We start from the raw sequence: 23841 nt of genomic DNA, 5'->3' as shown, positions 1-23841 counted from the left end.
TCTTTGTTTTCATACATCTTCCAGATCCTCGCCAATTTTATCCATTGCCTCCACTTCACACCTCCTTAGTTCATACTTTAATGCTTTCTCCACTTTCTTTACAACTCCATTTATTTTCATATAATTTATCACTCAGATAATTCTTGTAAAAACCCATTCTCCTCTCTATTAAACACAAAGCCTTTTCACTAATATTCCTAGCTGCAGTCTTAACTTTCTTCCCTAACACACAATCAGCAAACTTAACAAATTATTTTTCTAAAATTATTCCAACCATCTTCCACATTGTAAAATTTTTATATCTCAAGATAAGTATTCAACTGTTACTGGAAAGTTTCTCTCAAATTCTCATCCTGGAGACTAACAGCATCACAACTTCCTAAGAGGTAGTTATCTTTCCGAAATTTCAGCTTTAAATTAACCCTAGACACTAATAGATGGTGATCTTTACTTTTAACATCAATAACAGTACTTCTATATACCCTAAAATTTTGAATTGATCCTACAGTCTTCAATTTATTCTAACATGATCAATAAGGTTTGCTGTTTCACCATCACGTGAATACCATATCAACTTATGGGCCATGTTATGACCAAACACCATATTGGCTAACAGTAGATTATTATACCTACAAGATTACAACAGTCTGCAACTATTACTGTTTTCTTTTCCTGTACCAAATTTATCTAGGTTATGATGCTATCTATCTCTGTTTCTATTGACCTTGGTGTTATGATGTCAAACTAAAACACCCTATTTCTACCTGGGACACTGTCTATTTGTTCCTGTAGCTCTAAGAAAAATTGATCTGAACTCACTTCTATTTCCTGCTGTCAGATCTACAGGGCATACACTACTATGACTCATGACCTGCACTTTTTAGTCATAAAGTTAGCAGCTAGCATTCTATTATTTATACCTTCCTAAGTCATAAACATGACTTAGCAGCTTCCTTTTGCATCTTGAGCTCTACTTCCTGTCAATATACTCCATTCTTCCTGCCCAAGTAAATAAATTCTATATAACTTAGTTTCATGTTTCCTGAACTAGAGACTGAGTTTTTGAAACTCCTAATAAGTCCAGTTCAAAGCGGCTGAATTCGTCAGTCAAAATGTGTTTATGTTATTTAATTGATAACGTTGTAACATTCCCAGTTGCATTTTTTATATTCTTTAAAATTATTTAAATTATTTTGGACCCAGGAAAATCAGCGGTCCCAGAACCAGTGCAGGACAGGGACTAACATATCTCCTCCAGTCTACACAAAGCACAGATCCAGCTTAGATACCAATAGCAAGAAGTCCCGGGACCTCCATTTGAAGAGAGGCTTTGTGCAATCCTGGGCCCATCTTGTTTGCAAACGTGATTCTCCTCACTTGGCAATGTTCTTCAATTAACAAGTGTCAAAATCATGCACAGAAAATCTCAAGCCAATTATCCCTGACTCATCATATATTCACGATTACAAATATTATGCTACTACAGAAAGGCAACCCATAATAGACAAATTAGCTAGGAAGAGGTTTTTAAGCCCAAAAAAGCTAGCCAAAATAGACCAAAATCAGAAGAATTATCTATTAGTCAGATTTCAAATTAAGTGTTTTTTCGTTTTCTTTGGCTATAATTTCCTTGAGGGTCCCACTCTTCTGGGTCACCTGCAGCATTGTTAGCACTCACAGTTTTGGTAAGGAAAGCTAGTGAAAGTTTAACCCTGATGCCAATACAAAGCCAGATGACCAAGGATTTCCCTGTTGGGGACAGGGATAGAGAAAGGAATTTATGATAGAGCCAAGATCCCAAACTAGGTCACAGGAGCAGAACAGATACAAACTTTTAGTATATTTAAAGTTCCTAGTTAGGTAGTGTATTCCAAGATTCTTTCTTTTTTCTAAAATTAATTATTTTATATGCCTTACTTCCCTTTTGACTGCTAAATTGGCATCTGGGGAAAATTTTCCATGGGAGATAGGGGGTTTCTGCAGGGGTGGAGGGAATAAGCCTAGCACCGCATACATATGACACAGACAGCATAGACAAGACTTCAATACACAGACAGCTACTGACCCCAAAAACATTTAATGGCTGATATAAATAAATTAGGGTTAAACATCCACCTAACCCTAATTTGGAGTTTTGTATCTATGATTGCAAATTTTGTCACTATCACTTCAAATGCACCCTTTTGGCTAAAAGAAAGGTAAAGAAAACAGCACTAGACCCTTAATGTCCCAACTGGTGGTGCTCATCTCTGGTTTAAGGCCCTTCAACCAGTAAGAGCAATGGGAGGTTGGGGCCTGTCATCAGGTGCTTTCATACACCCTTCCTAATTACCTTCTCCAGATCTCCATTTAGAGCTGGGTTGACTCCTGCTGACTTTACAGAGTTATGCCACTGACCCTTGTCCAAAACCATAAAACTGGCCACAACAGGAATTGAACCCCATCCTTCAGACATAGGGTTCCAAAGCTAGCCAGACACAAACATTAAAGTGATTAATACTATGTATAAGAATAAAAATGCTGCTATTAAGGTAGGAAAGAAGGTTAGTGGCTGGTTTTGTATTAAATCAGGAGTTAAGCAGGGTTCTGTTCTATTCCCCTTTATATGGATCATTCTGATGGACTTTGTCTTAAAGAGCACAGGAAAGGCAATAGAAGACCACATAATCAAATGGGGAAGAAAAACTATCCTGGACTTAGAATATACTGATGATTTAAGCATCCTAGATGAAAGTTTGAGCCAAGTGAATGAACTTTTAGAGGTTTTGCAAGTTCAGGGTGCTAGAATAGGTTTGGAAATCAATGTTATAAAGACTAAGTCACTAAGGCTAGGCATAAGTGAAGACGAAAAGTAGACGTTGGGTAACAAAAAGATTGATCAGGTGGGCAGCTTCACTTACCTTGATAGTATTATTAGTAAAAATGGTGGAAGCAGTGAAGATGTTAAAAGTAGAATAGCCAAGGATCAGAGTGTTTCTTCACAGGAAAAAAAAAAGTTTATAATTATGGGAATATAAGTCTGCAAACCAAGAATACAATATTGTAAGTTATAAATGATGATAGTGGTCTGTGGCTCTGAAGCTTGGGCACTCTAAAAAGTGGATGAAGATTTACTAAATGTTTTCCAGAGGAATTACCCATGTATTGTTCTGGACAGCCGTCTGACTGACCATATTTCAAACAGTAGTCTGTATAAAAATGTGGTTTAATCCTACATTCCAGGGCTATAATGAAAGAAAGGTTGAGATGGCTACGACATGTTCTGCAAATGAAGGATGACGGATTTTTTTTAGAGCCTTGGTTACTATTAGCCCATGTTGATCCCTCCTTACAGGTCATTATCATAAACTGTTTGAAAAGGTCATTGTGAAACCAATATCACACCATAAAATACTGCACACTTTCAAAGATTGTTAAATGCTTAGTTTTTTTTTTCATCTCAAATGATTTCAGTGTCGCCTTTTAGTTTGATTCTTGCTTTTGTAGTGTGGACATATGGTAGCTTCAGCTCAACGTCTTAAGATTGGGATGTTTTCACTGATATACAAGATGGTGGAGTATTAAAAGAGAGATATATTAAAATGATAGGGTGGGACAGGGTCTAATAAATCAAAACTGGAATTCAAGAATTTTAAGAAGTTTATTGCCATTGTATTTGACTTAGTGGAATTTACTTTCATATGTAAGTTCTTAGCTGTATCCCAGACATGGGAAGGATTTTGATAAGCTCATTTTTGATAGTTCTATGGCATACTTCAAGGATCAGCAGCTCATCTACATATTAAAACCTCTGAGGGAATCTTACCAATTTCATTAATCAATACTAGATATAAGAGTGGTCTTAAAGTTTCCTTAAGAAATTCCATGCTAATTAGGGAGGGGTTCAGGTGGAATATTTTGTATTTTACAGTTTGGAATCTATCTAAAAAAAAAACATACATAAAATTTGCTAAGAGAGGGTCTATTTCAAATTTATTCAGTGGTAAATGAAATATGGTGTTGTGATCAACAAAGTCAAATCCTTAAAAATATGAACATAGAATGGGGCCAAGCAACAGTTCCTCAGATGATGGAAAAATCTACCATCAAATCAGTAAAACTATGATTTAAAAAGAAAAATGATTTTTTTATGTGAAATGTTATTAGAAATAATAATCATCAAAATCTCTCTTTGTTGAGGAAGTACTCATAAATTCGACAACTGTGACATATGAACCAGCAACTCCCCTCCCCCCAAACAAAACTCAGAATCAAATTCCTCATTTGTTCACTTTAAAAAGTTTTAAAATAAGAATCTTTTAAACGTCTAAAGATTTTAAAATCAAAATTCATCATTCCATATGATTTGTGCTTTTGGCACAAGTTTTGCAGCAAGCAAAAAATGATACTTTTAAAACTATCAAAGTAGATTAAGAAATGTAACTTTTGAACAAGCTAATTAGAAACCAGATTTCTATTACTGGTTTGGTAAACAAACTAGAGGTGAAAACCCTCGTTATGAAAATAACTCTTTTGTGAGGAGGTTAGACCATATGTTGGATAATAAAAAGAACAGTTTTATTGCAACATTTCTGAGGGCAATCTACCCAGTGCTCAATTTAGAAATCTGGGTTGATTCTGGATATGTAAGGCGGACCTGGAAGCCAGGAGAGTATTCAGTAAAGTTCTGTCGTTAATGCACAACACACAGCTAACACATATTGAAGTCATTTTATCTGAAGTTGTATATGAAGTAAGAAAATAAAGTTATTGTCAATAATTGTCTTTGTCTATGAGTCAAGGTATCAGGTACAGTTCCTCTTGTCTATTGGATCATTCCCAGGGGAATCTGCATAACTCAGGAGACCTGAACATCACAGTAATGATTCTGTCTCCATGGTTATAGGGACTTGTTTATAGAACCCTCTTAGTCTATATCCCTTAGCTACCCTGCTCCCATGTTCAGATTTGTATATCCCTTAAACGCCACTTCCTAAGAATCCCCCCTCCCCCCTGTAACATAACTCTGTTTTTGTTAGAGGACCTTTGAATTTTGACACCAATTGTTTCCCACCTGTATTACATTTCCAGTGAATGTTTGACCAAATCACCTATATTTCAACAGGGCCTGTTTCTGCCTGTTGAATATTTTGACAGGGTTACTACAAGATATTTTCAAAAGAAATAAATATCATAATAGAAGCCCATATTTGCAGTTGAATTCAGCTGAAGGAATATTTTTAGTTGGTTTGATACACCACTTCAACTGACAAGAAGATTCAACATTTGAAACATAGTTTCATCAATGTAAAATTAGCTGCCATTTGAACTTAAGTTTATGATGAAAAAGCCAATGCAGCTACATTTTAGAGAAGATCAAATGCTTCTTGATGCATTAGTGCTGATGCCAACCTTTTTGCAAAAAAAAAGAGCATATAATGAAGTAACAACTTTTTGAACATTACACAGCTATAAAAAATGTTGGAAGATCTTTTTGTGTTGAAAACAGGAAATGGATTGAATTGACTGTTCTTTTTTATCTGGGTGCATCTCACAGCCAAGCAGTTATTCTGTTTTGAAGGAAAATTTCCAAAAATTCCAAAATTTGTACTGTTGAATCATTGGTGCCTTTACTCTACAATGAGGAATGTGTAATGTTTCTATTAACTGATTATTGAGATTGCTAAGAAATGGAAATACAGTTCAGAATCAGAGTTTAATCCTGAATCTAAATATAACACTCATTCCCATTGCAAACTTACTTTATACCCACCCCTAATGGTTAAATATATACCCTGAATTGTGTATATAATGAACACTCTATTGTTTTCATAAACCATTGGTAAATATGAAGAGTAGTTTCTCTATGGAGACATGGTAAAACAAAAGAAAGGCATTTATAAATTGATAATTTTATGCTCTTTTATTATGGTTAAAGTTTCTTTTTGACAGTACTCCCGTACTCTGATGGTCTCATATACATTTTTAGGTTACAGAGACTACAAAATAAACCAATAAAACTACAAAATTCTTGCTACAGAATAAGCAACATACAGTTTCTTTGTTCTCTTTTAACAATAATTGTGAAAGAAGATATCAACTTTTAAAAGGGAAACCAATTGATCAAACATTGCATTATCCTCAGAAGAAAAACATACAAGATAGAAAGACTTGACCTATATATCAGAAATAGCAACATACAGTATTTACATTAATAAAATTATAATGTTTCACTACATTATATTTTATATTTATCTCATCTAAAATGGTCTTTTTCATCTGATACTCAACACAACCACTCATACTAAACTAGATAACTTCAAGTCTACATAGCATAACAGGTTTACAACAGAACAATGCATTTTTAGGCCTATATGCAGCTGTAAGGGGGGGGGGGCAATTGGGTGCCTATGTATTATGCAGAACATGCCCAATAAGTGAAGTTAGGTTTTTTCATGGAACAAACTATAATGCAGGTACGTTTCATGAGAAAATCTGTTTTCATAACCACAAAGACAAAACTAAAAGACAAAAGGTTAGGTTAGAATGTTCAGTTGTAATTTTACAATTTCCTTAATAAAGTATTATATTTTCATCATATTTTGTTTTATTTCATTAGCTTTACCAAAAGTTTGGGCTATATATTTGCACATTAGGGGGGGTAGGATACATTAGATCAAATACCTAACTTAACCTAACCTAACCAACTCTATATATAAAATATTTAATTAAAATCTACCTGCATTGTAGTTTGTTTCACAAAAGAAGTTAACTTCACTTACTGAGTGTGTTCTGAATAATACACAAGTACCAAGAATTGTCATCAACACAACTTTGACAATAAGAGAGAGCATAGAACTAGCAATCCAAAATGCCTTTCTTTTTCTAAGCATGTTTCCTTCAGTAGAGACATGTTACTCTGCATATTTACCTAGCCATTAAATGAATTTGAAGATAAGCAGAAAGCTCAGTGTAGCCTAGCTTAGGCCTATACACAATAAAGGGTAGAAATTTGATCATTAGGGAGTGGGAGGGTAAGGTGAATTTGCCAGTTAAATGAATGTTATATTTGAGACCAGTGTATGCCTAGGCCATAATATAATGATTCTAAACAAATTTAGGCTATATTTTTAGCTATGTGAGTAATCAGCAAATCAAAATATCTACAAAGGAATGTTTGCTGGTACTAGAGTAAAACTAGAGCAAACAGTATTACTGGCTTTTGTATAAAGTGAATATTCTTTTTGAAAAGCACAAAAAGTTCAAGCACTTTTTGACCTCTTAAAAATAGCCTAACCTAAATATGGGGTATAAAAAAGGCTAAAAAATTGGTCTTAAACCTTAAATACCTTATAACATTGATCTTAAACTTACTATTTCATTATAAATCTATTTTTTTTAATGTTACACTGATTTTCCAATATTAATTTGGATAAATTATTTTTTCCAATGTTATTATGTGTTCTTCTTCCTTGACATCAAATTTTAAATAAAAGCATGTGTTTTTGGCCAAAAATATGAAAGCCAGCTATTATGAATGCCACTTATACTGTTTGCTATAAATTTAACTATATAAAATACAGCAATGGCTAGTTTATGTATTTAATATATGCTATGCTTTACCCCTACCCCACCCCCTGATGTGAAAATATATAGCCCAAATTTGTTTCTAAACTATTACAGATTTATAATGACCCCATATTTAAGTCATTTTTAAGAGGCCAAAAACTGCTTAAATCTGAATTTCTGGTAGAAGCAATTATTATATTCATAAAGAGCATTAAAAAAGGCATCAAGTGGTATATTCACTTTATACAAAAGCAAGTAATATTGTTTGCTCTAATTTTACCTGTTTGCCTAGTGGTGCCACTTTGATTGCATTAAGATGTTTCCTTTAGGAAAATTGTAATTCTAAATAGGTTAAAATTGTTGAATATTGGCTCTCTATAAAGGAACATACAAAAAAAAAAAAAAAATTCAATTTTCTACAAGAGTTTCTACATGTGAGCATTTTCTATAAGAGATATATTTATAGCTTCACAACTTAGCTCAATATAGGCTATTTTTCAAAGTAGGCCTATTCATATTTATAAAACAAAGATTTTTAATGGCCACCAAAGGTCAGTGTCCTCTAGAGGGAGAAGAAGTGAAGGTAGTAGGCTACAAGTTTCATTTTCCTAGCCTGGCCACTTTCTATGACAGCAAAAAGTAGCTTTCAAAATAAAATATTAGATGGTAGGCAATGATTTTGACTTTAGACATAGCCTATGTTAGTTTTTTCCATAGCCTAGAGCTATGCATGGCCTATAAAGGGCAATGATTGAGAATTAATTGCAAGAATGGCAATTCTAATCATAAATAGGCCTATAGCATAAAAACTATCACTTTAGAAACATCTTTCATGTAGGCTATTATGTCTTTTTCTAGAGAACCACAATGCTACAGATTTAGCCTAAACTGTTACCAAATGAGCTTACATAAGCCTAGTCACAATTGCATCAAATGAATATTTGAATTTAGCAACAAAATTCTTCCAAATCAATTATGTTTTGGTAAAATTCTAGTTAATTGACTTCTTGCTACCTTGGAAAGGGTTTAGGTTAGGAAAATGAAACTTTCAGGGATGGATCTACAGGCCAATGTATGTCCTGGGAAGGTATTTTAAAATACCCACCTCTACTACTTTTCCCTCTAGAGGGCCCTGAAGTTTGGGTACATGACAGGTCTATACCTAATGAAATTTTGACAAAACAACGTTTCACCTTAATTTTCAGTTACTAGTTGTATTTTCTCTGCCTTTAGTTCTCAAAATGTAATTCCTGTTATTTGAGTAGAATTTTGAGCCATATCAATGTTTTTTTTTATTTAGAAAATGTATTTGCATATCTTTAAAACCTTATAAAATGAAATTGAGCAAAGTTGTGAAGCTGAAAACAATTTTTTTGTACTTCAATTAAGCAGATGATCTATTTTGCAAAGTTTCACTTTTATAAAACACATATTTTTAAAGGTCATCAAAGGTCAGGGCTTTCTAGAGGGAGAAGGAGTGGAGGTAGTTGCTTCAACATACCTCCCTGGGACATACTTTAGTCTGTAGATTCATCCCTGAAAGTTTAATTTTCATAACCTAAGCCCTTTCTGAGATAGCAAGAAGTCAATCAACTAGAATTCTATTTATGTTTTCCTAGCTGAATATTTACATCTCTTCTACAAACCATCTTAAACTCAATTAACAGTCTTCAATGTTTCCTTCAAATTTCATTTAATCTTTAAATTTCAATCAATCTTCGAATCAGTGTTCCCACTTTCTCATTTTTTAAATCCCTAATAAAGAGCTGAAAAATCCCTAGAAATCCCCATCTTCAGTTCAAAAATCCCTAAAAATCTCCCATTTTCTAATTACTCCCTGAACCGCTTCTCCCTATCTCATTTTACCCGTACCATTGAAAGGTAACATATTTTGGCTTCTTAGATTGAAGTCTAGTTCTCAATACCATAATAGAATGTCTTGTCATGCCGTTTAAAGTGCTTTTTAATCATCAGCTAAATACAAATAGCTTCAAATATACTTCAAATAAAAATAAGCAAATAGAAAAGAAAATGTAATATTGTAATGTAGATTACAGTACAAGATGTTTAATACTGTTCAATCGTAACTTGTAAAACGTAATCAGACCTTATGTTCCCCTTATGTGTCTTCAACATTTTTTGTATGGTGGCTGAAGCTTTCACCGTTCTTTTGTGGTGAAGTAACTAATCATCTTCACACTCCACACTATCTTGAGCCCTTTTCATTCCATATTTTGATTTTAGAATCCCCCGCAAAGTTTATGTTTTCAATTTATTCTGACGGTCAGTTTTTACTACTTTTACAGCACTGAAAAACCTCTCGACATTGACATTTGAAAATGGAACTGTGGAAATGAATAATCCTGCCGTTTTCAGGTTAGGATACAAATTCTGTTCCGGTAGCATTTTTTTTTTCACCAATACCAAACACCAGCAGGTCACGGCATCCATTGTTTCGACGTTTTCAATATCGATGAGGCTCTGCCTCCTCCACTCCTGCTCGGTTTTGGTTCTGTCCCATGGGATCCACCCATACTTCCTAACAAAACGTAGCTGAGAGGCAGGCTGAAGTGATTGAGCTGACACTGGGTCAACCATTTCAGCATATTTGTAAATGTCGTCTTCGAAATGGAACCTTTTCTGTATCTGGGCTACTAATTTGATATGGAACGCCTGTGCAGCTTTGAGAACTACTTCGATTGAATTAGGGGGGACGACGGTATCTGACCTTTAGGTACAGTGGGAATCTGGTCCGTTTGGACCCAAGTAAACGCTTTCAAGGGGAAGTTAAAACTTCCGATTGTTCACATCGATTTCTAAAGCACTAGTTGATTCCAAATAGTCCTTCTGCAGGAAGTTTAATGCTGAGACCAAAATTTTAAGCTTTGTTTATACCCCAAAACTAGAAATATTTTGGTTTCAAGAGCTCGAATTGTGCTTAAATTTGAATTTGCGACAGAAGTGATTGTTATATTTGTAAAGAACATAAAAAAAGATATCGAGTGGTATGTTCACTTTATTTGTAAGTCAAAAAAATGAACAACAAAAAATTTACCAATTATAGTATAAAGGTTCACGATTTTCCCCTGGGTACGTAGGCTTGCCAAAAACACACAATCCATTTATTCCTACATGTGCCATTGTTTTTAAAAAAATGGCGGTCAGTTTGTTTGTCTGTTAAAGACTAGGGCAATGAAACGGTAAGAGAGGTGTTCGAATAGTTATAGCCTACCTCTATTATTCACGTCAGTACTTATAAAGCTGGCTACAAGTTCGAGTTCAAGTTTTTTTATTTAACACAAAAATCGTAAACATCATACAAGTACTGTGGAGAAAAAGAATCGTACATGCAATGCTTGTCAAAAAATTTACTACAGTAAGAACAGCTACGTACCCTATAAAACTATCAAAATATATTATAATTTTATTTATCTGACCTGTAAAAAATGATATGCTGTCTACCAAATAATCTTATGAAGAAACAACCCAAATATGACAAACCATATGACTTCATTAATCGAGAACAGTCCAAGCTGAAATTATTGTTTGAAGCCCACATCAGCATGGAACTGTTTCAAACAGTTCTTTGTTGCTAGTTTGTTACTTAGGACTCCTGTACATCTCAAAATCTGTGTGGTGTTAAAATTTTTTAAGCAACTGGAGAAGTTCTTCTCTGTGATTACAAGTTTAATTCCCAAGGGAACGGATCCTAAATCGAATTATCCTGCTTCTCTGAACAAGAAGATGATGATGATGAACAAATTAAAGGAAAACCCCCCAAAAATTTCCCTAAAAGTCCATGGGAGAGGAAAAATCCCTAGAAAATCCCCAAATCCCTAAAAAAAACTTTCGTCCCTAAAAGACTTAAAAAATCACGATTTTAGGGGGGAAATCCCTATAGTGGAAACACTGCCTCTTTCTTTCAATGCCAGAATTCAACTGAACAAAATGGTTCAAATAAAATTGTTTATCACAATAAAATTTTATCAAATATTTCATGGGAACAAACTTTGATAATGAGCATCTCAGACAAACATTAATTATATATTTGTTATGACCGCAGTTAACCAATATTGGCTAACAGCAAAACAGGCCGGGCAAATTGCTTTGTTCATAGATGATGCTGCCCTTACTTCTTTCTAATCGTTGTGTTGAATCTTTAATTGAATTAAATAAAAAAACTAGTTTTTTTTGAATGAAAGTAAGGAGCGACATTAAAACTTAAAACGAACAGAAATTACTCCGTATATGAAATGGGTTGTCCCCTCCGCAATCCTTCGCTCTTTACGCTAAAGTTTTGAATTGTTTTATAAAGTAGAATTGTGGCAAAGAGTCAAACTGTTGCGTAAAGAGCGAGGGATTGCGGAGGGGACAACCTATTTCATATACGGACCAATTTCTGTTCGTTTTAATTTTAATGTCGCTCCTTAGTTTCAGTTAAAAAAACTATGTTTTTTTTAATTTAATTCCTGAACGTTTTCGAATTAATGCATGTTTGATTTTGGCTCTCCTAAAATAAATTATTAAAATGAAATTTGCATATTAATTCTTTTTTTTGACTAAATGGCTTTCTCTTAGTTTTGATCAGACGATTTTGAGAAATAAGGGGTGGGGAAAGAGGCCTAGTTGCCCTCCAATTTTTCGGTTACTTAAAAAGGCAACTAGATCTTTTAATTTTTGACGAACGTTTTTATTAGTAAAAAATACACGTAACTTAAGAATTAACTTACGTAACAAACTTTTATATTCTTATATTTTTAATTATATATATGAGGGGGTTTGTCCCCTCGTTAATACCTCGCCCTTCACAATAAATCTTAAGTTTTGTCCCAATTCTTTTAAGAATGACCCCTGAATCAAAAAGGCCGTAGGATAAATAGGTGAAATTACTAAAAATACTTTAGCATAAAGAGCGACGTATCTATCTCCTCCTAAATACCTCGCTCTTTATGCTAAGTATTTTTAGAACCCCTCATATGCGTAATAATCTCTGTTCGTTTTAATTTTTAATGCTACTCCTTACTTTCACTTGAAAAAACTTTTTCATGTTTATATTTTCATTGTTTTTTTTTAATAGTAATGCTAGAAAATCCTGCGCCCTTTTCATTGAATTTCGCTTCCTTCATGAAATATTCCTCCAAGGAAAGATCCTGCCACATAGCCACCTCCCCTCAACCCCACACCCAAACCAAAAAATCCCCCTGAAAACGTCGGTACACTTCCCAATAACCATTACTGTATGTAAACATTGGTCAAAGTTTGTAACTTGCATCCCCTCTCCCAGGGACTGTGGGGGAGTAAGTCATCCCCAAAGACATAGTTATTATGGTTTTCGACTATGCAGAACAAAATGGCTATCTTAAAATTTTGATCCGTTGATTTTGGAAAAAAATGAGCGTGGGAGGGGGCCTAGGTGCCCTCCAATTTTTTTGGTCACTTAAAAAGGGCACTAAAACTTTTTATTTCCGTTAGAATGAGCCCTCTTCCAACACTCTAGGACTACTTGGTCAATACGATGACCCCTGGGGAAAAAAAAAACAAAAAAAAAACAAACAAATGACAAAACAAAACACGCACCCGTGATCTGTCTTCTGACAAAAAATACAAAATTCCACATTTTTGTAGATTGGACCTTGAAATTTTTTCTATATGGTTTTCTGATACACTGAATTCGATGGTGTGATTTTCGTTAAGATCCTATGACTTTTAGGGGGTGTTACCCCTATTTTCCAAAATAAGGCAAATTTTCTCAGGCTCGTAACTTTTGATGACAAAAACCTAATTTGATGAAACTTATATATTTAAAATCAGCGTAAAAATCCGATTCTTTTGATATATCTCTTAGCATCAAAGTTCCGGTTTTTAGAGTTTCGTTTACTATTGAGCCGGGTCGCTCCTACTTACAGTTCGTTACCACGAACTGTTTGATTAAGTAAAAAAAAAGATTATTTTCAACTGAAAGTAAGGAACAATATTGCAACTTAAAATGAACAGAAGTTAATACGTATACGACGGGGGATGCCCCTTCCTCAACACCACGCTCTTCAAGCTAAAGTTTTTTGGCGTTATAAAAACGTTACTTATTGTTCTAATTAAACTACCTTTGTGTTTCAGGAGTCATTATTAAAGAATTGGGACATAATTTAAACTTTAGTGTAAAGAGCGAGGTGTTAAAAACCCTCTTCGTATACGGAATAATTTCTGTTCGTTTTAAGTTTTAATATTGCTCCTTACTTCCAGTTGAAGGAAACTTGTTTTTTTATTTAATTTCTTTTTGTTTTTTCAATAACGCTAGGAAATCTGGCACCACCTCCACAGAAAAAACCCTCTCCCCAGGGAAATATCCTCTGGAAAATTCAATCCAAGTAAGTGCTTCCTCATCAAAGCCCCACTCTTTACGCTATAGTTTGACTCTCTCTCTTTACTCTACTTTTTAAAACAGTAAAAAAACTTTAGCGTAAAGAGCGGGGCGTTGATGAGAAAGCAGCCGTTTCATATACGAAGTAATTTTTGTTCGTTTTAAGTTTTAACGTCTTTCCTTACTTTCCGTTAAAAAACTTGTTTTTTTTAAAATTAATTTCTAATTATGAATAATTAAAACGAAATTTACATATTTATTTTTTTGGCTAATTGGCTTTTTCATAGTATTGATCAAATGATTTTGAGAAAAAAAGAAGCGGGGGAGGACGCCTAGTTGCCCTCCGATTTTTTGATTACTTATCAAGGCAACTAGAACTTTAAATTTTTCACGAATCTTTTTATTAGTAAAAAATATACGTAACTTACAAATTAGCTTACGTAACGAACTTCTGTATTCTCATGTTTTTATTACGTATACTAGCTGTTGGGGTGGCGCTTCGCGCCACCCCAACACCTAGTTGGTGGGGCGCTTCGCGCCCCCCCAAGCCCCCCCGTGCGCGTAAGTCGTTACGCGCCATATTAGTTATTCGCCATTGTAGTTGTGTCCCTGTGTCCCACCTGTGAATATAGATAGATTTATATATGTGTTTCAAACTACGTAAAAATTGCGAATAAACAACATTCTTGGCTTTCCCATTGTCTGTGCATATGCAAAGCCGTAAGTACTAATAATGACGTCATATACAAACGCTTTTTTTACAAACAAACAAACATGCATCCACATAACTCGTTTTTATATAGATAGATACAATACAAATTAACTGCGTAAAACTTGCGAATAAACAACATTCTTCGCTGTCCAATTGTCGCTGCATATAAATACATTGTCAGGTTTACCGACCCTCGAACATGCAACGTACAATTGTCCATGGGAAAAACAATCAGGATTAAGATCTATACCACATTTTTCTAATGATTGACCTTGAGCTTTGTTAATGGTGAATGCAAATACTAATCGAATTGGGAATTGCAGTCTTTTAAATTGAAAAAGCAGATCCGTTGGAATCATGGGAATGCGAGGAATAAGAACAGCCTCACCCTCATAAGGCCCAGTCAAGATTGTGGCCTCTATTATGTTTTCCATTGTTTTTTTTTACGGCAAGTCGCGTGCCATTGCAAAGCTTTGGTGGGTTGATATTTCTTAAAAGTATTATTGGTACGCCTATTTTTAGTTGTAGCACGTGTGGTGGAAACCCTGAAGGATCTATGGAATTTAAAAATTCAGATGGATAATTAACCGCTTCATTTGGTTCCAAAACTGTGTCGACTGACTTGTAAAGGACTGCCTGGTCTCGAATCTTGTTCAAAACAATATTGTTGATTTCGTGGACGTCTATATTTTTGGGTGCGAGAATCGCTCTTTCACTTAGCCATTTATTATTTTTATAATTTTTTAGAATATTCGGAAATACTTTTTCAATCAATTCATTTTTGGACGTCACTAAATTACAGAAATCAGCAGGTAGTTGTATACGTCCTGAAATTGAGTCTACTGTTTGACCAGAGTCATCGTTTTGCAATCGGACACGCATATTTGTAGTTAATTTTAATATTTTTACGTGTGCCTATAAATTAGAATTTTTTAGGCAAGCATTCATTTCGTCTGCCGGAGTTAAACTACGTAAAAATTGCGAATATACAACATTCTTGGCTTTCCCATTGTCTCTGCATATACAAAGCCGTATGTACTAATAATGACATCATATGCAAACGCTCTTTTTACAAATAAACAAACATGCATACATACAACTCGTTTTTATATAGATTTTAGTTTTTTACCTTTTTTAGCCTAACCAGGATTTGAACCTGGGACCTTCATTCTCCGTTCTGACACCCTCTCTCACCGAGTGACTACTCCAGCATGTTCATTTTGGTGTTTTAAATGGTATATTATTAACCAAATTAATGTGTTTTACAATATACTAAGCATCGTCATAAAAAAAATGACGGCAACTAATTTCATGACGTCAGCCGAAACATGACGTCACCTGATCCACAGATCCACAGACCCACAGACAGACAGACAACTTATTTTTATATATATAGATGAATGGGTTTGTACTCGTCAATACCTCGCTCTTTACACTAAAGCTGAAATTTTGTCCCAACTTCTTATGAATGACGCAAAATATGAAGTTTGGACTTTGTAAATATATCCAAATAATAATTAAATCATTGTGATCAAATCCCTAGTTTATGACCATAAAAAGGAAATATATATAGCCTAACTTAACCTAACCTAAGCATGCTTTTGCATGTTTGACAATCGTTGCCACACATTGGGTTGAACTCGAATCCTTCAGTTCTGAAGGACACTCCTTACTTCACTGTACTCTCAAATCTTATTTGAGCACCGTTTGCCCAACCATTTAAACCAAAGATGTTTTTAATTCTCTCTTTCTTCCTTTCAACTGACTTTTGATATGACGAAAAAAAAGCAACTTATATAAGAGAGAGACAGAGGGAATGATTTGTTCATTAAACAGATAATAAAGGAAAAATGGTTACTACCTCCCCTAAAAAGCAAAGCTTGTCCGATGGGGAGATAGAGACAACAAAATATATAAAATAAAAGAACACTAGGCCATCGACACTACTAATAGAGCCACACTCACCTATAAATATGAAACCCTAAAACCTAACCTCCTAACCCCAAACCCTACCTAACTCTAACACCTACCTAACCTTAACACCTACCTAATAACACCTACCTAACCCTAACACCTACCTAACCCTAACACCTACCTAGCCCTAACACTTACCTAACCGTAACACCTACCTAACCCCAACTTAAGCTGCATGTTGCCATGCCATCATGCGTTGCCAGCAAGTGGTTTGAACTCGAATTCTACGAATAGGTAGAATTCCCACGAATTCTACGAATACCTAGAAGAGACCACTCTGCTATGACAACGTATAAATTTAAATGTAACAAACAGTTAATGATGTCCAACACATATTAATATGTGAAAATTTTATAGTTATAGTGAAGAACGTGATTCAGGAATAGTAAATTTTTTTCGTTAACCTTAAAATTAAAAGTATATAACCAAAAGAAAATAGGATGATTTTGAAAAAAAATTTAATCTCTTCAAATTAGAGTACCTTGGCTTGAACAGCAAGGGAAATCTGCTAGACTTTAAAAAGAAGGAAACTGGCTGCAACCACGATATTTTGCATCGTCAGTATCCTCTTTTTGTTTTGTTATCAAGACGAAGTTTCTTAGGTTTTCGATTATAGTTGAGCCATATCGTTCCTTTACTTATAGATCCTTAAAGAAAATAATGCACTTTAGTTGTGCCCCAGGCATTTGCCCCTTTCCTTTAAATTTTGAAAGGTATACTCAAAAGTTTTTCAGTATGACGTGATTTCTGCCAATGGAATTTTGTAGAGCTGTAATGGACTACGGGAATAATTTTGTCACAAAATATAAAGTTTTGGCTTTGTAAATATATCCAAGTGATAATTAAATCATAGTAAGTAGATCCCCCTAAAGAAGAGAGTAGGGATGTTTCTCCTTAGAATCTAGTCAGTATGACCATAAAACAGGAATATATACAGGGGCAAAAAATCGCACAAAGAAAAAATTTAGAAAGAAGTGACAAGTGCTAAGAAAATAGAAAGGTAGAAAGTATTTGAGTTACTGATATAAGCACTGATTAATTGCATTTAGATAATAACATAATACATTAATAAAGTGTCAGGAAGCAAAGCTGTTACATGAATGTCAGTGCTATTATCATAGGCAGCGCAAATAAAGAGGAATACGGGCACAGTGTGTTATTCATTTATTATTATTAATTTTCTTTGGTTTGTTTTAGACCAGGACATTTCGGTATTGAAGAAGTTTTCATAGAAACTTTAAAAAGAGCTAAGTCGATTGAAAATTGTTAGGGCTAGTGCCTTTTTTAATAGTATGAAGTGATTTTAAGGCAAATAGCCTCCACCTCACGCCAATCATTTCCCAAAACACATCCAATCAACATTTTGAGATAACTATTTCGCTTAGTGATGTTGAAAGGTCCAAAATTATGTCTGAGGATGGCAACTGGATGATAAACTAGATGATGTCTGATTCTCTAAAACTTGTCTCTTACTATCCCGAATAGGAACAAACTATAGGCTCTTTCCTGAACATCCTTAAGTTGTCTGCAGCTCTGGAAGTCACAAGAAAGTTCAGTTTTCAGGAAAGTAACAGTTTTACAGAGTTCTACAAATATAGGGAAACATCACGAGTCAGTTACTTTGAACCAGTTTTACAAATACTTGCTGCACAAACTACAGGGCTATGATTGTGTTTTGAGTTATAACTTTGCTCTTTAGGTTGATCAAAAAACCGCGTTGTTAAACTTAACTTTTATTCGTGTTTCGGTTTTTAAAATACACACGATAAAACCTGCAAAAAGATTTGTGTTTTGGTTTGTCGATTTTGCCAGATTTTGAAATTATCTGTGTTTTGCTTTATGGACATCTTAATGCTAAGATTAGAAGTTCTTAAGGAGCACTTAAAAGAACTAAGGCTCTCTAAAACTGCGTTGTGGAGGCTCAGCTTCATTACTTGTTTGTGATCCCCCGTGTACAGCTTTTAGTGTTGTTTTGGAGGGTGTTTACGAAGAAGGGCTAAGCAAATTAATCCTAGTATTTCTTTTTGTAAGTACGCGAAGTTTTTTGCTAGGAATTCCAACTCGAGCTCGGAATCAAAGAATTATTGGTAGAAATGGGATATTTTTTTATATTTTTATTTTGAGTTTTATTTTGACTGAAGCATGTCAAAGATAAACGGTTTTTACAGGTTGAATATAATTAGCATCTCTATGTGAATAAAAAAAAACAAACAAATATAGCTATTTTTTTTGTTATATATTTTTTTTTTGTTTTTTATTATTTTGTTATATAAAGAATGCAAATTCTGTCCTCAGACATCTAAGCAAGGTGTCACTGATCTTTTAATTATAATTTGGGGTATAATTCGGGGGTGAAACCTAGCACGGGGACACTATAAAGAATTTATTGTAGGCACGCCACTTGCCTGGGTAGGGAATTTAAAGTGCCGAAACCCTATAGGCAAGTGTGTATTCTCCTGATGAGCCCTTGTGTTGGGTTGTCGCCTCTGAATTATTTATGTTTATTATCGTTTTTGATATTTTGTAAATGACGACTTATACTTACTTACGACACGACTGCCTGTCCATGGATTATTCTTTATGGTTGATTGTGTATAGCTATGCTGTTTGACCTATGTAATTGGATGGATGAGTAGGTTTAAGGCCTCATTCAAGTACTGATCTATATTCTAAAGTAGGAAAACAGTTTTCCTTTCTCCTTCTGTCTTTTTTTTATGCTGTATGTTTATTTATGTGTTTGTGCTGTTGAATTGGTGATTTCTTTTTTCCTTATAATTGCATAAACGACAAAAAAAAAGGAGTAAAAACGGAGTTTGGAGTTGGATTTGAGCCAAATTATGATTTTTTCATGGTTGTTCTGAAGGCTATTATGTTTTCTTGTGTTGCATCTACTCCGCTAAGTTGGCCTCATTTTTATTTTGCAATGTATTGTTTTTCATTTTTTTCCTTACGTTTTTTCTACTTTTTTACACAGGTAATAAATATTGTTAATAATGTGGTGCTTTGAAATTAAGTTATACCCCTTTCTCATTGAAAAAGGTGGATATGCATCTAGGGACCTTTGCACCTAAACGCTCTCTCAAAAACTTACATATATCATGGCTGACATTTTCAAAATAACCGAAATATCCCTTAAAAAAAGAATGGAATCTCCAAATGCATGCCTATAACGAAGGTAATTCCTTGGAGTTCATCACTATTATTTTTTTAAATTCTTTTCGTTGTATAACCTATTGATTTAGAGCTAATCCTTTCCTGTGATGGGGTATGTCATCTCGGACTCACATCGGAGCTCACATTTGGTACTATCAAATTTAACCTGTTGCTATATTTCTTTGTATTTCCTTCACATTCTTTTTATCGAGATAACAACTGAAACTATAACTTTTTCTAAAAGAAAAATGTGGACATATCGACAACTTTTTTTCAAAATATAACGGCATGCCAAGGCAAAGATGTCGGCCATTACATCCTCTTTGTTTCAAAAAGATCACTGACTCTGCATCTCATCCCCATACAATAAAAGTCTCTTGGTGTTATTCCAAGGGGTTGCCCACTTCACCGTGCCTTGTGTACATCTCGGAATGTCATATTTCCAGCGCAGTTTTGCCACACTTGGCACGCGCCACCTGACATATATGAGTTAAGAGTGGCCAACCTCTCACGTCATTCTGAAAGTAGACGCACCTCTTTGTTTCAGGCTTGACGAATGTCTTCACGTGTACACATTATTTCGCGTACATTAAGGAGCTATTTTGCATGTAGATGGATTTGGTTCTCAAATTTATGAATATTGCTATCACGCAAACTAGCCGAGCAAAACCCGGTACTGTGGGAGAGAACACATTTTTGTAGTGGAGACTTTAAAATGTTGCTCTGTGACAATACAAAGAACTGTGTTTGTTTTTCGTTCAGATATTAAGTCATGGTTTCAAAAATATTCAGAGGCTCTTAAGAGATGAGGCCAGTGTTGCCAGATGTAGCATAATTATGCGGAACGTATCATAATTAGGAACCAAAAGCATCCAAGCATAATCCTCCTTATGATAGCATAATTGTAGCATAATCTAAGACGATGTAGAACAACTCATAACGTCACATCAATAAAACGAACACCAAAGATGGTCTATCGAATTTTTCGACCAAACTAAAGCAAAATTTTCGGCACAGCGTTTAGGTGTTTAGGTTTCTACATTACCTCATCGACACAGACGCTCAAGCGATTCCCGCACGGTCATCTTTTTTGAAGTCCCTTCAGTTTGTTAATCCCAAGATGACCCTGGGAACTGAAAGAATCAGTATTCCGTCACTAGGTGTCGTAGTGAACCGATTTCCAAGTCTCATGCCAAAACTCACAGATATTGACTCCCAATGGTGCAAGCTGCCATATGCTTTTAGTGACTCCGAAAAGATAGATATGAGCAAAATTACTACAGACTTGATGTGGGGAAAAAATACACGAAATGAGAAACATTACCGACGAAAGAGTTTTCCAGATCTGGCAGAACTCGCCGAGAGGGTGCTCTCCCTGCCGCATTCGAACGCAGACTGAGAAAGAATTTTTTCTTGGATCAGTGATGTCAAGACAAAACAGCGGAATAGGTTGAAGAAAGAAAATATTGAAGCTGTGCTGGTCACAAAGTCGCAACTAAGAACAAATGATACAGTTTGCTACGAATATGTCCCTACAGACAATTAGATCAAAATCCACAATTCCGAGAACCTCTACGTAGCCACCCCACCCCCTGGTCAAGAAGTCAAATCTGAAAGCGAAGATGAAGAAGATCATTGAAGATGAACCGCATTTTTTCTTCTTTTTTTAATGTATCTGAAGTAAAATTTTGATGATCATGTAAAACACTATGTTTTTCAAATGCCGCCAACCGCTTCGAGAAGAAAGACGAGTTGCGAAACAAGATGAAAAGCATGAACCAAATTGTGAACCAAGATCCTTCCCCTGGACATAAAAAAAAGCCTTTTTACTTATTTTCTATGCAATTTTACCTTTTTCTTTGCCTCTTTTGTTTATACCCCGCTTTTGTTCCCTTAACGGGTTAAAAATAAACTATTAGGCTATTACTATCAGATTATATTCTATTCAGAATCTTTATTAAGACAAGACAAAATTTGACTTGTCTTAACTGATCAACTTTTTCGTTTAACCTGGGAAAATATAGAAGCGTAGCATAAATTTGTCCAAAACAGCATAATTTTGGGCTCAAGGATGCATAATCCTCTCCGTCTGATCTGGCAACACTGGATGAGACATTTCTTATTACTCAGTTGGGTTTATTCTTTTGTTTTGCCTTATATTTAGTAATATTTTGTTTGTAATGTAATTTTAAATCTAATGGATACCTTCTCTAATTCAAAACACCTATTATAACAGGTGACATAAGAAAACCTTTTTCATACCTGCATAATTATAGAGTTTTTCATACCTTATACCTTTTTCATATCAGGATAGTTCTCCCCCTCTTCTGAAATCCCTTATATCTTGTGACATATAAATTGTTTTTAGAAAAGCAAAAGAAAAACTAAATTTAACTTACAATCCATCCGGCAAATTGACCCTCTTTTCGAATTCCCTCAGTAAAGTCAATGTTGCCAAATAGAAAAAGTGAGGAACTTCGTTCCTCGTATTTTACGTTTGATTGGAAATCTTAACTTCTGTAGACTGAAGAGGATTAGGCAAATTTTTCTTATTTTAGTAAATTGTTTTTTAAAGAAATAACAAGGACTGATAACTTGCCCTTTAAATTGAAGTAAGGAACATTAAAAAATAGATACTTATGCCAATTCTTCTTTTTCCACAAATTGGCTGAACTGGAAAGGAATCATTCCTAAAAACTAAGAAAATTTACCCATTTCTTTTAGAAAATCGAAAATCTTAAGGAACATCGTTCCTTAATGAAATGCAGAAATAAATTTAAATGACGTCCCCTTGATAAAACAGCCTTTTTATAGCTTTGCTTTAGTGCTGCCAAGTTTCGAACCAAAAGTAAGCCTGAGTTTTTGAAAAACAAGCTAAAAATAAGCAATGCAGTGTTTTGACTAAAATACAAGTCAACATAAAGTTTTCTTAAGCCTCGACTACGTTCAGCATTTTTCTGAAACCTGGCTTAGAAATTTGGGTTGCATATATCAGTCTGCACTGGTAAAAATTCAAAAAATCAAAATGTAGCCGTGTAATATACTTATGATAAATTTGGCACAAAATCAAGCTTCAAATGATTCGTTATTTCTAGTTTACTCTGCTATGGCTGTTCTTCTGGTATTTAAAAGGAATAAAAAAGCAAAAACTATAAAAAGAGATAGAAAAGGGCCTTTATACTATAACCATTTGGGTTCTTCCCCAGTTTCATGACTGTTGGAATAATGTTGTTCAAGGAAAAATTTAATCTGAGTTTCATGAGTTTTGTAGAATGAACAGAAAATTTTGGCGAGTGTTGTCCCTCCTAATTTCAATTTATCCAAGACTTTTTTATTGAACCGTTTCTGAAAGTTTTTAAAATATTTTTTATTTTTCTTTACAAGTATCATGGCTTTATTTTCAAATTTATTTCTTAATTAGGCTTCCATAAAATGGAACAGCCCGTGTTCACTTTTTGATTTTTGCCACGCCACCCCATTTTGGCACTTTTTTGTACCGTGCCCATATACACACAAAAAAAAAAAATGAAACGACATTTTCGGTTCAGTTTGATTCAATCTACACAAAACAGGTTTCCGTCTCAGTTCATGCGTAAAAGTGGTTCGACGGCTTTGAAGCATACTTATTGGCTTTTGGAACGTGATTTAGTCTATTTCTCTTAATTTGTTGTTTATAGATCCAACACTTCGTAGTACTAAATATTAAGTAGAAGCGACATGGCCCATTAGTAATCAAAATTCTAAAAACACAATTGTAATAACAACAGACACATCAAAAGAATTGACACTAATTCCAAATATATGAAGTGTGCTAAGTTTCACATAACTCTTTAAAAGCTAAGAGCCTTAGACAACAGGTAAGATATCCTCGAAAGATTAAGCAGTTTGATTCAGTGTAATTGAAAGGCCTATAGTTTACACAATCTGCCCATTACCCACATATAGTATTTGTTATTGGTAAGTATGCAGAATGTTTGGGGGGGGAAATATTTTCTGCAGGAGGAGGGACTCACTTCGGAAGGATTTTCTGTGAGGAGGAAAGTTCTTGTTAGCCAATTATGTCTTTTTCTAGAGAACCACAATGCTACAGATTTAG

At 34.5% G+C, this 23841-nt stretch overlaps 1 protein-coding gene across 4 annotated transcripts in view; it reads right to left on the bottom strand.

Moving 5' to 3' along the window:
* LOC136042125 (protein Spindly-like) overlaps positions 1–23841 on the bottom strand; it is a 97474-nt gene that overhangs the window by 59131 nt on the left and 14502 nt on the right. Inside the window, exon 1 of one of the 4 annotated variants that reach the window (XM_065727031.1) lies at positions 9195–9325. The exons of 1 other annotated variant lie outside the window; for it this stretch is intronic. The gene's annotated coding sequence lies outside the window, so the exon portion shown is untranslated. Of the gene's footprint in view, positions 1–920; positions 939–9194; positions 9326–23841 lie in introns of those variants that run through there. 2 more of the 4 variants (XM_065727034.1, XM_065727033.1) reach the window with 2 other exon arrangements.

This window comes from Artemia franciscana, unplaced genomic scaffold (assembly GCF_032884065.1).
Source record: "Artemia franciscana unplaced genomic scaffold, ASM3288406v1 PGA_scaffold_67, whole genome shotgun sequence".
NCBI classification, from domain to species: Eukaryota; Metazoa; Arthropoda; class Branchiopoda; order Anostraca; family Artemiidae; genus Artemia; species Artemia franciscana.
Note: the sequence above shows the minus strand (reverse complement) of the source record. Positions and strands in the feature narration are given on the sequence as shown.